Raw genomic sequence first — 13,731 nt, 5'->3', positions numbered from 1 at the left:
TTTTAGAATTATTTTGAGAAAATTTGAAAAAAATGCTACCCCTCCAAAATTTTGTAAAATGTATGAGGTAAATATCTGTGTGACCATATTTGAATCTTTTCATGGAATTAGTATTAGGGAAAAATAATCATATCTTAGCATTACATGAACTGGATAGGTAGTAGTTGATGATATAACTATGTACCATGTGTGTGTGATGTACTTACCTCGTCCCCTTTGTGTATTTAATCCAGAACATATCCGATTAGTCTTTTCTAGGTTGTAAGATAATTGGTTAGGAAATGATCTTAGGCTATTTTTTATTTAGTCCATTCTTAGCCTAAATAACCGTCCAAATATGTATAAGTATCCCTTGATCTCAGATTCGACCATACATTGACCTATTTTATTGTTTTTACCTTCCCAATTAATTACAATGAACCTGTTTTGGCCCTGGTCCCTTCCTGGACATTATGTACCACTGCTTAGGCAAATCGCCTAAGTTAAGGGTGGCTATCATAGGGGTGCGTGTTTAAAATTGGATATAAAGATAGGTGTGTAATGTAAAATGAAAAAGCAAGTAAGGTTGGGTGTGGTAGAAAAAAAAAAGAAAAGACAAAAAGAATACAAACTTGAAAAGAAAAAGAGAAAAATGAATAAATGAATGGCCAAAAGCAAATCACAACCAATATGAATGATCAAAAAAGCAGAAAAGGGAGGAATAAAGAAGGAATGATTGAGTACTGGAGCCAAAATGTAAGTGTCGGTGTCAAGAAGGGTAAGTCACTACATCTCAAAATTACCATACCGGCCTTAAGCAAACATTACAAGCCGAGTAAAGTCCTATAGTGATCCTAGTCCAACTTTCCAAAAGTCGAGCTATAGAAAATAACAACAAGCCTATGGTATTCTATGCGCATTGATTGGAACTTATTTTGTGAGCATGAGTGTCTTGACATAGTCCCTTCTATTAATATGATGCTGCTGTTAGAGTGGGACTTATTTTCTATGAGGGTACATGGCTTGTGTTGTTAACTGCTTATCTGTTTAGGTAGCGTAAATTATATATTTGATTTTTTATTTGTTGATAATGTAATGCCATCACTTGAAACCTTTGTGTCATACTTTAGTGCTACATAGATCTACAAAGTGGTTTTGAAAAGTTGGAAATAGGAAAGGGTAAGAGTTTTTGAGCTGAAATTAAGTTGACTAGTGTAGATCCTTAGGTTTCTCTTAGTTAAGCATTGTAGTGTCTTTATTATGTGTTAGTTTCCTGAGGACATGCAAACGTTCTAAGTTGAGGGTGTTGATGTGCCATAGTTTTATGACACTTTCAAAGTTTAAAACAAGAAAATTATGCAAGTAGTTAGTCCTTTTGTTAGATATGATGTGTCTTTGTGCTTATTTTGCAGAAAAACAAGTCTTGGAGAAGAAAAGGAGAAAAAATGCTAGACTTTTTTTCATCAACTTATGGACCCACTTACTGGCCGTAAGTAGTACTTACTCCCTCGTAAGCGGGTTCATAAGTAGCAGAAAAATTTTCTGAAAGTTTATTTTGACTCTGAGACTTACAAAAACCTACTTATGGGGCATAAGTGATACTTACGTCCATTGTAAGTGCCTCCGTAAGTGGGTTATTTGAATCTTGAGTTTTCATCTAAGACCTACAAATCCACATATGGCCCGTAGGTAGTACCTACGGTCAATAAGTGGGTATGTAGGTCGGTGCCGACTAAGTTTTCCTATTTTATTTTGGTTAGGATTTTTAGGGTTTCTGATGTATCCTATAAATATCTCATTAATGTTTTGTTATTAGTTTACACACTTTTACATACTCTTTATAATTACAACACTATATTGATTTTGAGATACACTTTTGATCCATTATTCTTGATTTTTATGATTGGATATTAATTTGAGATCCTGATTGTTATTTTTCAATTATTGTAAGATTATTCATATGCTTTCTTTCATGAGTAGCTAAAAAATTTAACTTGAGTTGTGGGAAACCTGATGGTTTAGCAAAGAGAGAAAGTGCAAAGTCATTCTTGATTGATTTTCTTACATGTATTATGATGTTCTTTGGTTTGATTGCTTTCCTAGCAACTATAGACGTTAAGAACTTGCATGTGTTCGATACTTACTCCAAAAGAGAGGCTGAGATTAGGAAAAGAAGATCACAACAGTAATTTGAAGATATCAACCTTCATCTAATTAACTTGAGACCCAAAAGGTAATAGTTAATCTGGGATCCAAGACAAGGGTTAGTAAGGCTACACTCTGAGACTCAAAAGGTAGTGACTGAAATTCACCAAAGGTGTTCACAAGACGGTTGGTGATACATATCTTGTCAGATTCTGCATGCAAGGCATGGAGAAAGTTGGACTAACACGATAATTATACGAAATTAGGAAGTTAGGGGGAACACAGTCCTAGTATTCCTCTCATATTGATTTCAACCTAAAGCGATCAAGATATGTTAACTACTATTACTAGTCTCACAAAATACCCCCATTTACTTTTATACACTCTCCGGCTATTTCAGCAAGTTCGTGATAAAGATTTGGCCTATTCCCTGTGGGTTCGACCCTAACCTTTATTAGGTTATATATATTTGACAGCGACCACGTATACTTTCTTGGAGGTTAGTTTGGGGCGGCATCAAAGGTACTCAAGTAGTTTGTCAAGATCAGACGAAAATTAAGGAATAATTCAAATCACAGATAAATGAGATGTGTCTCAAATCATGAAAATAAAGATATACTCTGAAATCACCTCCGGTCATCACGATTCACCAATTCCTTTGTAACAACTTCCCACATCACTCATGTTAATCACGTGCGCCAAAGAAAATCGATTCACACATATTAAGGCATCACTATAGTCAAAATCAAAGGTCTACAAAATGCATATACGTAATAGGATGTCATAGCACACCTAGTACTTAAAACATAAGTATATTCTCAACAAACATGACCATCACTAAGAGAAAGGTTATGCCTACTTGGCAACACTAAAACATACACCAACAATACATTCAAATTTAAGTTGCAACCTTAATATACCATCCCTACTCATCTTAGTGACCTCTATTGGTTGGTGTAACTCAACTGCAACTTTCCAAACATCTTTGAGATACCAATTAAGACCAGATAAGCTCAATTATGATGGTTGGATACCAATTAGACTGAACTCGGGGAGGAAACATTGAATTGCACAATAGGAAAAAAAGTGATATGTATTCCTAAATGCCTTGTAGTTTCCTATAGATTAAGTGTTGACGTCAACCACCAATCTATATGATTCTACTCAATATTTTCTCTTGTATTTGGATACCAGTAACCTAGTCTCTGATACCATATTTTCATGGTCACAGATCATAAAGGCACATACCTACTCTATCTTAGATAGGAGAAAACTTACTACCAAACCATTCAATTAAGCGTAGAAGTTAAATGAAAGATCTTCAAAAAAAATAAATTCCTTACCCATGAATAAATCTTACTCAAATACATTTATTAGTTGTTTACAATGGAAAAAAAAGAAAAAATCAATAGTGATTCTTCAGAACCTAATCTAATTGGTACAAGAGCACTAGCAAACGTGAAAAAGACCTAAGACACAGTATCCATGTAAGAGTAGGATGATAGGCGCTACTGAAGAGTAACCATCCTCGTACCTATAAAAACTCCGACAAACCTGCAATATGGCTATACTACTAAGTAGAAATATAGTTAGTGTAGTATCAGTACAACCATATGTACTAATAGGTATCATCGACCAACCAGGATTAGAAACAAATAACAACAATAGAAATAGGGAGGAAATCATGATCACAGTTAAATTCAGGATAACTAAACATCCCAAGTCCCCACTTTTGGGCCTTCACACTGCTCTTAACATCCCTATGACATACCTGTCATTTAATATTTTCATGTATCTTTGTCCTTTAACAACAAAACCCTTCCATAGGTCCTCTAAGTCTTGTCTTATTTCCTCATAACCAATCATATGGTTCAAAACCCCAACCCTCTACTCCACTTCTAATTATTACAGATAGTACTAGAATCCCCTCTATCTTAGAATATATAAGGACTAGACTGTGTTGCCCAAATGCCCCTTATACCTACATGAATTTAAACATAACCAAGTACAATCATCATCCTTTACTCTAATAAATATACAAATATGCAATACATCATATACACTTAATAAGGTTCTTTAATAAGGTTCACCATATATATAAATATATATTCACACTCGAATAAATATGATGACGATGGATGAAAGATGTATATATCATTTTAATATCATCTCAATATTTTATCAACATCATCTGAATATCATTTGAATGTCAACAATAACTTAATATCAATCTCAATATAGCTCTCAATATCAAATGTAAATACAATATGCAGTTAATAATCACAAGTAATGGTTGAAAGTGAATCACAAACACCAAATTACTATATAAGGATAGAGTCAGACAAGTATTTACTATAATTAACAACCCTTTGTACCGAAGGCTATTCAACCACTATCTTATATATAGGAAATACAATAAAATTGAGAAACAGATAGATAGATGGACAATAGATGATAAGGAAAGGATAACCCAAAGATATATTAAATTGAGGACCTCCTTTTTAATCACCTTAAACACCTATCTCCTACGAACACTGAGAGAGAAGTTGAACCCCTTTATAGACACATTTCAAGATAATCATAAAGCCCCCAACAAGATTAAAAAACCTATCTCAAGTGTAAGCTCATCCAAAATAATATAATATAGGGATAGGGGCAATATATTATCATTATCTTATTGATAGCCCAACAATCAACACATACGCATAACATCCTATTTTTCTTTAGCACTAACTATATCGAGACCGCACATGGACCATGGTTTACTTGATGTAACCTATCACAACCTATACTAGGTCCTGGCTGTAATGGGTATCTCAAGTCCCACGTGGATCGGAGATCAACCCCTGTACCTAATCAAACCAACCATAATGCACCCCAATGTTGGATGAATTCGAAATATAGAACAAGATAGCATGCAACAACATTAAGGGAATTCAAAATAAGTCCATAACAAAAGACCAACCGATTGGCCAAATAACTAAACGACATCGCCCAATATCCATAATAGTTAAAACAAAGCTTGATAAACTATGAACGAAAACTAAATATCAATAAAGTGTCGGGATATGCCCCCGACTATAGCCATAACAAATCTAAATAGTTTGAGACATAAGAGAACAAAATATGAAATGTAGACTTCTGATGTATGGAAGCTCACCATTTCAATGTCAATTTATGAGCTGATCTTAAATCCTAATCACTGAGCAGGAGGAGTAGAAGTATGAACAATTCCTGCACCTCATAGGGAAACAACATACAAAGACGGTTAGTGGGGTGAATGCCATGATGTAACTCAAGGATCAGGATAACTTAATGACATGATCAATAGTTTAAAAATCATTCAATACCAATGCGCATAATGAAATGCATATGCATATATACTTCACATACTGGGATAGGGAAAAAGGTTTAATATGCACTTACAACTTTAATGTAAATTGTGTAGCTTATTTATCATAACATGTACCCACAGCCTATTTGGGCCCCAAATCTCACCCTTTGATTGGTCCCCAGTATGTGTAGCCGCATGAACCGAAGAATATATATATATATATATATATATATGCATTGGGGACTCAAAATTCCCAATCATATACTAAGGTGACTTAATCATCCGATTATGGGCTGATTTACAGGGGACTCGAACCTCTCTAACCATGAAATAATAACAGGGGGACTCGAACCTCCCTGGTCACTTTGACCCTTACATTAGCAAACACTATTTTTAGTATCGGTCATTTTGAAATCCACTATCACGACTCAGCTACATAACCCTCATTAGAGCCTAATAAAAAAAAGTATCACACGTTTCCATTCATTAAACCCCATTCAAAATCAAGGCATACATTATTGGTATCGTCATAAAACCTATACTTGCAAAGTAAAAACAACATGCCAAAATAATTTCCGTTATCTTGGGGAAAAAACTCCCTTTGTTCATTAACACTAAGTGGGGAAACTCCAACACCCTTTGTTGATTAAATCAGACCATTGTGTTTCAAATACTGCATTATATCATGAAATAGTTCAAGACTAGTTCAATTTTACAAATTTCCATATTTCTTATAATTAAAACCAATTTCACATTGTGGGGTTGGGACATAACCACTTCAAAAGTCACAAGTTTGGAAAAATCATAATTCATTAGTTCATTCAACATACCCATGCACACACACATTCTAAACCATAATTAAAGCATGAGAATCATATATATAAACCATGCGAAACATTGTTCAATTCATAAACATTCAAAACCCTCAACTTTTATTTCAAAACCATCATAAACATATCATGAACAACAATATAAAACCCATACTTTTAACAAATTATGAACGAGGGAAGAGTAATATGCCTTAAAGACCAAGAAATTTGGAGACAAATCGACCTTTGAGCCCTTAGATGACCAACTTGATGAAACCCTAGATTTACTTGCTTAAGGGAATTCAGAGAGACTTTTTTGGAGTGTTCGAGAAGTTACTTGATTTGTTTTTGAGTGCTAATAACGCCCTAAAAGGGTTATAAGATATGGGTTTTAATTTGGGGAAATAAGGAAATAGCCAGAATGCCCTTAACTTAAAAGCTGAAAAGGTGTCGCCCTTGACTGCGGGTCAATCAGTGACTCTTAGTCTCTCCTCAAGACTCTTCACCAGAAGTCATAACCAAGATAGAATCTAGGACACCCAACACAGTGTTGACCCTACGACTCGCTGGTACCACTCATAACGGGACACTATGACTCGTAGGGTCCAGTCGTAGTCAACACAGAACCTAATTGGGTAAATATTGGACATCCTACGATTTACACCCAATAACTCATAACAAGTCCTTAAGGTTCGTGGTGTGCCAATCTTACTCAGGTCAGAACTTAGCTACTTAATTTCCAATTTAGTTATGATTCCATCCCAATGACTCATCTTGGGTCCTTACAACTTGTACCCTCAAGTCGTACCCCAGATAGAATTTCAAACACCTCACACTGGACACTTTACGACTAAGGTCACCTGACCTATTAAGACACCCTATGACTCGTCAGGTGAGTGTTGCTTGGACAAAAAGCACAGAACTCAAAACATTTTTGAGGACCAAAAACCCAAGGAATTACGTACTCCCCCATTAGGATAATTCATCCTCGAATGATAGGAAAAAACATTTATTAGAACATTTGACTTCACATATCTCTACTCTTACCTTTAACAACAAATATAGAAAACAAAGATGTCAAGGAAATTACTCTTTTCTTTAAAAAAGTCAAAAAACAAAGATGTTAAGGAATACACATACCTTAAGCACGATTATCCAAAATGGGAAACAAGAGCGGATACTTGGAATTCATGTCCTCCTCAGCTTTCCAAGTAAATTCTTATACATTTTCGTACCTCCAAAGAACTTTTTTCATAGCCACATCCTTTGTCCATAATTGATGGACTTGGCGATCCAAAATCTCAACTGGGACCTCCTTGTTGGATAAGGAATCCGAGATACCCACCTTCTCCAAAACAACAGCCGTCAAACAATCACCCACACACTTTCTCAACATCGAAACATAAAAAACCGAATTAATAGAGCTTAAATTGAAGGCAACTCTAATTCATAGGCCACATTACCAACCTTGTTCAAAACTAAGTATAGACTAACATAATAGGGAATGAGCTTCCATTTCTTACCAAACCCTATCACTCCCTTCATGGGAGACACCTTTAAGAACACCTAATCACCAACACTGAATTCCAACTCCCTTTGCATAACATCCACATAGGACTTTTGGTGACTTTGGGTGGCCTTAAGTTTATTAAAAATCACCTTTACCTTCTCTATGGCTTGGTGAAATAAATCGGGGCCAAATAACTTATTTCCATAATCTCAAGTGACCCAATAAGAGATTTACACCTCCTACCATATAAGGCCTTAAATAGAGCTATACCAATGCTGGAGTGGTAATTTATATAGTAGGTAAATTCTATGGGAGGCAGGTGCTTAGCCCAACCACCTCCAAAATCAAATAAATAAGGCCAAAGCATATCTTTCAAAACTTAAATTGTCCTTTTCACTTAACTATCCATCAACGGGTGGAAAACGGTACTAAAGGTCACCTTAGTCCCTAAACATCTCTGGAATGACCTCTAAAAGTGAGATGAAAATTGAGTACCCCGAGCAGATATGATGAAAACTAGAATACCATGCAACTTTAACATCTCCTTGATGAACAACTTGGCATAATCTTCAGAAGAGAAATTAGTCCTCACTGGCAAGAAGTGAGCAGACTTAGTCATTCTATCCATGATGACCCAAATGGAATCAAATTATTGGTGAGACCGCAAAAGACCGATAACAAAATCCATATTAATTATCTCCCATTTCCACACCGACAGCTCAATCTTTTGAGTTACCCCATCGGGCCTCAATTACTCTAACTTTACTTGCTGACACATCATGCACTTAGCCATAAAATTGGCCACATCTCGCTTCATATCATTCGACCAATAAATTTTTTAAGAACATGATACATTTTCATCGAAATAAGATAAATAATATAATGAGACTCATGAGCTTCAACCAAAATTCTTTCTTGTAATCCATCAAGCTCGAGAACACATAGTCTACCTTGGTAACTCAAGATACCATCACCACTGATCTAAAAAACCATCACCTTCTGCCTACCTACATCATTCTTGATTTTTATCAAGATAGGATCCAACATGGGAGTTCATCTCTTCTTTACTTCAACATCAAGAGATGAATATCCTTCACCAAATCCCACTTTGCCTGGATGATAGTGGAGACTCATGTCATAGTCAATAAGAAACTCAAGCCATCTCTGTTGCCTGAGATTCAATTCCTTATAGGTGGACATGTATTATAGGTTATTATGATCAGATTAAATATCAACATGGACCCTATACAAATAGCGTCACCAGATATTTAATGCAAATACCATAACTAGTATTTCCAAATCATGGGTCGGATAGTTCTTCTCATGAACTTTTAACTATCTAGAAGCATAAGCAACCACTTTGCCATGCTGCATAAACATAAAATCCAGTTCCACCTAGAATGCATCACAATAGACAACAAAACCATTAGTGCCTTCAGGCGGAGTCAAGACTAGAGCTGAAGTTAACTTATTCTTCAGTTTATCTAAACTACCCTCACAAGTATCAAACCATAAGAATTTCACCTTTTTCTGTGTTAACTGAGTCAATGAGGCAATGATAGAAGAGTAACTCTCCACAAACCTTTTATAGTAGTTAGCTAAACCTAAGAAGCTCCAAATATCAGATGGAGTCATGAGGTCTGTGCCACTTCTTAACCACTGCAACCTTCTATGGATCCACTAAGATCCCTTCACTAGAAACAACATAACCCAGATAAGTCACAACATTCAACCACAACTCTAACTTAGAGAACTTTGCATACAAATACTAATCCTTTAGAGTCTGTAACACACGGCAGAGGTGATCGGTATGATTCACCTCTTTCTTAAAATATACTAAAATATCATCAATAAATATAATCATGAACAAATCTAAGAACTAATGAAAACCCTACTTCATAAAATACATAAATATTGCTGGGGCATTGGTCAAACCAAAAGACATCAACAAAAACTCAAAATGACCATACCACATTCAAAAAGTTGTCTTAGGGATATCCACCTCCATAATCTTCAACTAATGGTACCTAGACATAAGATCAATCATGAAAAAGAACTTAGCACCTTGAAGCTAGTAAAAAATATCATTAATCCTCAGAAGTGGATACTTATTCTTTATGGTCACTTTATTCAATTGGCTGTAATCAATACACATAAGAAGGGAACTATCCTTCTTATGAACGAAGAACATGGGAGCACCCCATGGAGACACACTAGGGTGGGTAAAACCCTTTTCACAAAGATCTTTCAATTACTCCTTGAGTTCTTTTATCTTAGTTAGAGCTATCCGGTAAGGAGAAATAGAAATAAGATGAGTGTACAGAAGAAGATAAATTCCAAAATCGATTTCCCTATCTGGAGGTACCCTAGGAAGATCATCTGGGAACACCTTAGAAGATTCACAGACCATAGGGAAAGTTTAAAAAGAAGGACCTTCAGATCTAAAATCCTTAACATATACTAAATGATAGAGGCATCCTTTGGAAACCAATTTTTAGTCCCTAAGATACAAGATAAAACTCCCCTTAGGCACTAGGGAACTATATTCGCATTTGATTACTGACTCATTTGGGAAATAGAAACTAACTTTTCAGGTCTAACAATCAAGAGATGCATAGCACGAATGCAACCAGTCCATTAATCTTGGGCATATTTATATGCTCAAAGCACCAATATGCACCCAGATTTAGACTTAGTTCAAGAACTTTTGTATGAATTCTTAAGTATAATTTAGCCTTTATTCCATTTTGTGCCTAATGGATATGATTAGTACTTTCATGTAAAAAATTATGACGAATTATGTGCATTTGCATACAACAATGATATGGAAGGATTGGAGAAATGCTAGGTAGCGAAATAAAGCTAAAATATAGAATCTGGAAAGTAGAAATCCTTATTTGAAGACACTCCACATTGCGCTGACCAACAAAATAGCAATGGTCAAATTCTAGTGAAGGTCCGTGAAACCACCGCATTGTGGCGTAGTTCCACTTATCAGATTTTGCGACTTGAAAGTTTAGCGCATTGCGGAGGATGAAAATTTCACAATTGTCCCAATCCAGTGGCTCACCGCGATAGTGGTGCATTGTGGTGAGGGTATATTTTACAATTGTCAAGGAATACTTAAGCTCTGCAATTGCCTAGATTTTAATGAAAAATAGCAATTGAAGGCATGGCGCGATGCGTCGGGTAGAAGAATCAGGAATATTTTAAGTGATTTGTTACAGCTATAAAAGAAAAAATCCAAGATAATTTTGGGGACTTTTGGTGAAGCATAGGAGCGGTGGAAAAGCAGAAATTTCTCTCTTTTAGGGTTCTTAAACATTCTTTGAAATTTCTTTACTGGAAGACTTGTTAGGGGTATGATTTATTACTTATTTTGGATGATGAATTCAAACATGAGTAGCTAAACACCCTATTTCTGTGGTTGAGGCTAAGAACATGATTACTCTTTAATATTCTTATTCATAGTTTCTTTTTGGATTATCATCTAGGTTGTTCTTAATTTCTTGAGCTTACTATTTTAATGATTGGCCATCATTAGAATAAATCTATATTTCTATGTGCATCCGGGAGAAGAATCATAGGATAGAACAAAGAAATTAGGGAGCAAGGTTCTTATTCTTTTATGAAATAAGGGATTTGAATTAGCATCTAGGATTGGGATATACCTAGAAGCTTTTCTTGGTTAACTTACAAGAAGACAACTTTATGAATCTAGAAGAATTGTTGTATCTCTGCGGGTGTTGTAGCTACAACATTCAATAGATAAAAGATTTGATGTCAGGAGACCAAGATCGTTGCATAAACCTTGCAAATCATCAACCTGATAACCAATTAGAACGTGATGAGAATAGAGAATTGTATGATTGCTCAAAATACCTCAACCCTGGAATCATCTTCATTATTGATTACAACCATTGCTTGCTTTGCTCTAGTCGTTACTAATTATTTTTTGTTTAGTAATTTACATTTTATTTATAGAATTAAAGCCATCTTGATACCCTTAAGCCCTTAATACCCAATTGTCTTAAACTAAAGATTAAATAAATTTCTAGTTTATTGATCCTTGTGGGAATGATATCTGACTATATAAGTCATTATATTACTTGCACGATCACGTACACTTGCATGCGTGTAGATACGTAATAAGTTTTTAGTGCCGCTGCTGGGGATCAAATAGAATTAGTAAATTTTTTTTTACGTGTTAACAACTTGATCTTAGTGGCTGAATTTTTGCAGGTTTAGCTGAACATTGGACTGGCTAGGGATAAAGAGTTAGTAGAGCCCTTTTCAGAACTAGAAGTAATTTTTCATCAGAGGCGAAGAGCTCAATACTACATTCAACAGGAACAGATGGCTGAAATACGAGATCCTATTATTGGAAATATTCCAGATCCTATTATTCTAGTTGTTCTATTCAACCAGTTGTAAGACCAATTCATGAGGTGGTAGTCCTAATTATAAATATCATGACTAACAACATTCGTAAGACTAAATAAGGAGGTTGGTGGGAATTGAAACAAAATATGGTGCAATTGTTAAAATCGATGAGGGAATTTCATGGACTTTCACACGAGGATCTGCAGCAGTACTTATAGACCTTCTTGGAAATAAGAAATACATATATTCCTGAAGATGTGAATGCTGATTATGTCAGATTGATACTCTTTCCCTTTTCTCTAATTAGGGAAGCAAAGAGATGGTTATATGTTTAACCACATCAATCCATCACTTCATGGGAAGATTGTGCTTGGAGGTTCCTCTTTTAGTTTTTTTCCACCCCAGAAGACTGTACAATTGAGGAGTGAGATATTAAGTCTTAGACAAAAAGGTAGAGACAATCTCTACCAAGCTTGGGAGAGATTCAAGGATATGCTTAGAAATTGTCCTTATCACCATCAATCAAATGGTGTTTAGGTACACACATTTATAGAAGGCCTTGAGTCTAATATAAAGATCCTCTTGGATTCAGCAGCGGGGGCCAAGCTTTGGAGAAAACATATGAAGAACTGTATCTTTGCTGAAGAAAATTGCATACAATTGAGGAGTGAGATATTGAGTTTTAGACAAAAAGGTGGAGAAAATCTCTACCAAGCTTGGGAGCGATTCAAGGATATGCTTAGAAATTGTCCTCATCACCATCAATCAAATGGTGTTTAGGTACACACATTTATAGAAGGCCTTGAGTCTAATATGAAGATCCTCTTGGAATCAGCAGCAGGGGCCAAGCTTTGGAGAAAACATATGAAGAACTGTATCTTTACTGAATAAAATTGCATAAAAGAAATCCTGATTGGCATGTAGACTTAAGAAGTGCCGCAAGAAGGTTTTAGGGGTTTTGGAGGTTGATTAGTTCACTACATTACAAGCACAGATTACAGCAATGCAGAATAATATGAATACTCAGCTCAACAACTTGAAGTTGGGTGCAACACAACCAGCAGCCACAATAAATATAGTTCAACAGGTATATTCATGATGTGAAGTTTGTGGAAGTGGAGAGTATAAAGAAGATGCATGTTCTGTTAATCTAGATTTAGTCAACTATATGGGGAATACAAACCGCTAGGGTCAACAGAATTTTGGCAGTACGTAAAATCCAAGTTGGAGGAACCACCCTAATTTCTCATGGGGTGGAAATCAGGCATAGAATACAAATAAGTATAAGGGACCAGTGCAATCAAATCCACAACCGATTCAGAATAATCAGGCGACTGCTCAAAATAGTAATGTGTAGGAGTTGATTAAGTAGTTTATAGCTCAACAAGCATAGTTTGTGGTAGACATAAAGGCTCAACAGACATAGTTTGCAGCTGAGTTGAAGAGTCAACAATTGCTCACAAGAAATTTGGAGTTGTGGTTGGGTTAAATTGTAAGATCATAGAATACAAGGCTATAAGGAGCATTGCCTAGCGATATTAAGGCTAATCCTAAATAGGTAAATGTAGTTA

The 13,731-nt window shown here is 35.5% G+C and overlaps 2 non-coding genes across 2 annotated transcripts; both read right to left on the bottom strand.

The window, feature by feature from the left end:
* Positions 1-12,574: 12,574 nt before the first annotated feature.
* Positions 12,575-12,681, bottom strand: LOC124892004. The gene has a single exon (XR_007050020.1). It is a non-coding gene; the product is annotated as a small nucleolar RNA R71 (small nucleolar RNA).
* Positions 12,682-12,817: 136 nt separating this feature from the next.
* On the bottom strand, positions 12,818-12,924 carry LOC124892003. The gene has a single exon (XR_007050019.1). It is a non-coding gene; the product is annotated as a small nucleolar RNA R71 (small nucleolar RNA).
* Between the last annotated feature and the right edge of the window lie 807 nt (positions 12,925-13,731).

This window comes from Capsicum annuum, unplaced genomic scaffold (genome assembly GCF_002878395.1).
Source record: "Capsicum annuum cultivar UCD-10X-F1 unplaced genomic scaffold, UCD10Xv1.1 ctg4312, whole genome shotgun sequence".
Classification (NCBI taxonomy): Eukaryota; Viridiplantae; Streptophyta; class Magnoliopsida; order Solanales; family Solanaceae; genus Capsicum; species Capsicum annuum.
Note: the sequence above shows the minus strand (reverse complement) of the source record. Positions and strands in the feature narration are given on the sequence as shown.